The sequence below is a fragment of the Oryctolagus cuniculus genome, chromosome 4, assembly GCF_964237555.1.
Source record: "Oryctolagus cuniculus chromosome 4, mOryCun1.1, whole genome shotgun sequence".
NCBI lineage: Eukaryota > Metazoa > Chordata > Mammalia > Lagomorpha > Leporidae > Oryctolagus > Oryctolagus cuniculus.
In genome coordinates, this window is record NC_091435.1 from 133,125,117 (window position 1) to 133,130,311 (window position 5,195).

General features: G+C 37.5%; 1 pseudogene; it reads left to right on the forward strand.

The window, feature by feature from the left end:
* The first annotated feature begins 1,377 nt into the window (after positions 1-1,377).
* On the forward strand, positions 1,378-1,852 carry LOC127482797 (large ribosomal subunit protein eL39-like; annotated as a pseudogene).
* Positions 1,853-5,195: the final 3,343 nt, after the last annotated feature.

Sequence of the window (5,195 nt, forward strand, 5' to 3'; positions counted from 1 at the left end):
TCCCAGCTGCTCCACTTCCTATCCAGCTCTCTGCTATGGCCTGGGATAGCAGTAGAAGATGGCCCAAGTCCTTGGGCCCCCGCACCCATGTGAGAGATCCAAAAGAAGCTCCTGGCTCCTGGCTTTGGATTGACCCATGTCCAGCTGTTGTGGCCACTTGGGGAGAGAACCAGCGGGTGGAAGACCTCTCTCTCTCTCTCTCTCTTTCTCTCTCTCTCTCTCTCTCTGCCACAGCCTCTCTGTAACTCTGCCTTTCAAATAAATTAATCTTTTTTTAAAAAAAAAACCTTTTATAAATCAAATAAGGAAAGAACAAATAGCCAAACAGAAACAAAGAACAAATGGCATGAAAATCCAAAGTAGAAGTAGAAATACAATGCCCAAACTTAAATCTCATTCGCAAGGATGATTCTTTATGGAATAAACATTTTTTTAAGCTTCACATTCACATTGGCAACACCTGAACTTTGCAAATGACACATAAAAGGCATAGTAACAAGTATGCAAAAATATAATTACAAGTATATGCAATTAATTTGAAAATAAGAATAAAGCATAAGGAAAAATTCTGAATGTTCAACAATCAGTTATAAATATACTATAACCTCAAAAACAATGAAACATATGGTTTTAAACATATATGTATATATATGTATATTTATATATATGTATATTTATATGGTTTTCAAAAATTCATGGAATGTGCATATTATGAAAAAACTATGCATGGATTACAAACATTTTTGCATCCAAATGAACTTATCTTTTACTTCCAGTTTCCATGAAATTTTTGAAGTATCCACTATTACTACTTTGCTACTTCTATCTCTTCTCACCTAAATAATTCAGTCCAAAAGTCATTAGGTAAAATCTTGGAAAGGGTAGGGAATGCAGTGAATGCTTTTATTTGTAGTAGCTGCAATTCCTCCACAATTCTTATTTCCTACAAAACAGTCCTATTGGTCCTTCTTATTCTGCTGGGTTTGTTCACTGGGCTCACTGACCTCAAGAATTCCTTGTTATGTACAATCCAAAGATTGCTCTACTTTCTACTACCTGATATCTCTGCCTCCTTCAAATACTCTCACTTTTACCCCATCAGCTTACATTGCATAGTCAATTAATTTAATCTCTACATAGCATATACACTCAACTTGCTCCTTTCTCTTTCAGCAATAATTCTCTCTTTTTCATAGAGATCAGTAAAAAATTCACAAAAATTGATAAATTATACTTTTATTATGTTAGCTAATGTCAAACACCTAATGAGAAAAGTATAGTGTGCTTTGAATTTTATCTATCTTTCTTATAGATGGGTGATGTCTTAGAGAAAGCTTGAAACTATGCAAATATTTGGGTGGAGAGTTTTCCAATCAAAAGTAACAGGGGCAAAGATCTGGAGAATGGCCTTTCTCCTTTCCTCCGCCATCGTGGTGGGTGTCCCTGATTCTTCCTCGCCATGTCTTCTCACAAGACCTTCAGAATCAAGAGGTTCCTGGCCAAAAAACAAAAACAAAACCGCCCATTCCGCAATGGATTCGGATGAAAACTGGTAATAAAATCAGGTATAACTCCAAGAGGAGACATTTGAGAAGAACCAAGCTGGGTCTATAAGGAATTGCACTTGAATGGCGTGCTCATTTCTTCTGTCACAATGTCACAATGTCACTATCACCACATCAAGCTGAAGATGTCACCATCATCTGGACAGCTGGACATGTTTGATTAGGGCTGTGACCAGTGGGCTGGTTCAGTAATAAATATGTGAGCCCTTTTGAACTGCTGTTGTATTCTGGTTTGTGAAGTGCCTAGCTGCCTCTTAATGGTCCTTTAGAACATTCTGCAATGATAGAAATGTTCTCTGGCTCCAAGTACTTGACGTGTTTAGTGTGAAGGACTTGAGGGGTGGGGCGGGTATTGAATTGTAGTTAGATTTTTAGTAGGCAGGAATTTTCTAAGCTAGAAGTTGGCAGAGCAATCTGTTGCCTGTTTGTATATGACCTGGTCACCTATTTATTTACATCCTATTATCTATGACTGTTTTTAACCCTGATGCACAGATGCTGTGTGGCCTACAATACCTCAAATATTTGTTGCTTGGCTCATTTCAGAAAAAGCCAACCCCTGATCCTGAATTCCGTACAGTTCACTTTTGCCTTAAAGATTGAGGTGGTCTGTGTTTGGCGTTGTGGCTGTGTGTCTGTGGGGTGCCTGTGTTCCACAGCAGGAGCACCTAGGTTTAAATCCCGGTTCTGCTTCCAGCTTCCTAGTGCACACCATGGCAAGCAGTAGGTGGTGACTAAAGTGCTTAGGTCCCTACCAGCCAAATGGGAGACCTGGATTGAGTTCTTGGCTCTTGCCATTTGGGGGACTAAACCATTGGATGGGAAATGGCTATCTTTTTTAAGAACAGATGGAAATTAATTGTTGGCATTGTAGCAATTGGTTAATGGCAACAGTGACTACTAAACACCTGCATCTGGGTTAATGAGCATGTTAGAAAAAAATTTAATGCATTAGAGTAATATTTTTATTTTTTTTTTTTACTTTAAAGAGTTAGGTCTTACATCCACTGGTTCACTCCCCAATTGGCCATAATGGTTGGAGCTACGGAGATAAGGAGAGAGAAGTTTATTCCAGGTCTCTGGATCAGAAGCAGAGCAGCAGGGACTTGAATCTGCATCCATATGGAATGCCAGTACTGCAGGCGGCAGCTAAGATTTATTTTGAGACACATAGGGAGGGAGAGAGAGCTTCCATTTGCTAGTTGTGTCCCCAAATGGCTTGCAACAGCCAGAACTGGGCTAGTCAGGAATCAAGAGCTTACAGATCTCCCACGTGAGTGCAGGGGCCCAAGTATGTGGGCCATCTTCCACTGCTTTCCCAGGTGCATTAGTAGGGAGTTGGATAGGAAGTGGAATAGTCAGGACTCAAACTGGCACATATATTATATTGGCATTGCAGGTGGCAGCTTTACCCACTACAGCACAGCAGCAGTACCCAGAGTATATATTTTTTTAATTCGTTTTTTTAGGGTTCATAAAGTTTGTCGAAAAAATTCTAAAAATATAAAAAAAAGGATCTGGAGGATGCAGTGAATCTGGCATGTTCAAGGAACATGAAGAACAGCAGAGGGACCGGAACAGAGTGATGCTCTGTGAGCAAGGATTGGGGCGATAGCTTAAGGGCTTCTCAGAGAAGTTCAAGTTGTCTGATATCCAGGGCCTAAATCTACCACCTGAACTCTTAACCTCCCTTAACACATCGGCATATTTTCTTCTAGGTCCCTTTGTTATGTAAATTTTTATATAGTTGGAATTATATCACCTATGTTATTTTCTTGCCTTGAGCCTTTTATATTAAGCATGAACAGTTTCAGTGACACACACTTTTCAACTTAGTTTAAATTACTGCACAATATTTTATCATATATATGTGTGTATATATATATATACAGTGTCATTACTACATATTAGTCTTTGAGGTTACTTGCAGACATAAAGAAGGAGCCACACACTAATGATACTTCAAGTTGGCACCTGCTTATTATGACGGTTTCCTTACTTCGTGGAAGAGTTTTGCCTTGTTGCAATGACTGTGCAAAACTTCTCTGCTTCTTTTGTTTTTAATCTACACCAAAATTCATATCTTGATAAGATTCCTGTTTCCTGGGACTAAAATCTTAGCAGGCTTCAACAATAATCTCTCAGAAAAACAAAGAAACACAAAACAAAAAAGTCACTACATTATCCACAAGTATTTCTTAAAGGTAAAATAGATTTTTATTGCTATATATTAATACTCCAGAAGTCTATGGTTGAAAATATTATCAAGACATAGCCAATTTTTAACATTTCAATTATCAAATATCAGTATATGACATTTGGAATATAGCAGAGACAAATGCATAGATTTTATAAATTACAAATAATTGAACTCATCTAAACTGCGGGTGACGTATGTTATATTAAATACCTTATTAACTTATATGCTTCAATAATCATAAAATGAATACACATGTCATCCACTGTTCTTTATACCATGTAATAGGAATATGGCTGGAAGAACCTTGAATAATAGGAAAGCCAGAGAGGCATAGAATGAAGATGGATAGGAAACACACTAAGCATATGTTTGTGTTCTCCTTTCAGGAGAATTGTAGAGATTATCTCCATATCGGCTGCAGGAGATAGAAGAAATGGTAATCTATACTTAAGTAGTTAGAAGACACTGTTAAAAAGTAGTTAGAAAACAGCACAAACTCGTCAAGAACACCAGATACTGGCTTTCCATCATAAAGACCCTTCCAGGCCAAAATGTTCCATGCACTGCTTTATTGAATTAAGATTTAGGAACATGTATCTTTATCCCAAAATGACCAAATGATCTGTCTCATCAGTTCAACCTTTATTAAATATTGACAACCAATCTAGTGTGATGCTAAAAGCATCTTTCTGGTTTCTAAGAATCTTAGTGCTTTTGCAAGGTAAAACAGTAACTGTTGGTTGATTTCTAAATGGCTATAAATATTAATGCTGTACTTGCCATTATTTAAATAGCATAACGAAGACAGCTGGAGCTTTCCTAGCTATCACTTGCCTCCTGCATCTTTATTATTATTGTTGTATATAAGAGATATGCCTGTGTGTATGCCTGTGTCCATGTGGTGCATGTGTGTATGTGTGGTATTTGAAAAAGTGCAATACTGTGAATATAGTTTTGGTTCACTACTAACTTCTATTCAGAAAATGAAACCACATAGAGAAGAAACATTTTACACTGAAGCTCAGACAAATTACCATTTTGTCTTTCAAGCTTATAGAAAAGTTTCCTCCCTAAATCTTCCCCAACATATCCGCATTATGGTTTCTGGTGGAGTCGCCTAATCACTCAGTGGGAAAGATGTGTTAATGGAAGTCAGAAGAATAGACTAATGGAAGAATAGACTAATGGAAGCTTTTTAAGAATTCCAAGTACTCTTCATATTAGAACCTTTGTCATAAAGGTGACAATATTAACAATAATAATAATCCTCCTTAACAAAAGATAATGTCGGATCTGGCTCTGTGAGAGCCACTGCTTCCACTGCACTCTCTCTATGGATGCCTTGATTTCCATTTCTAGTCTTGAGTACATATTGTTCAATTCAATAACCTAAATTTTCCCTGGTAAAACAGAACGTCAGAGTGAATTCA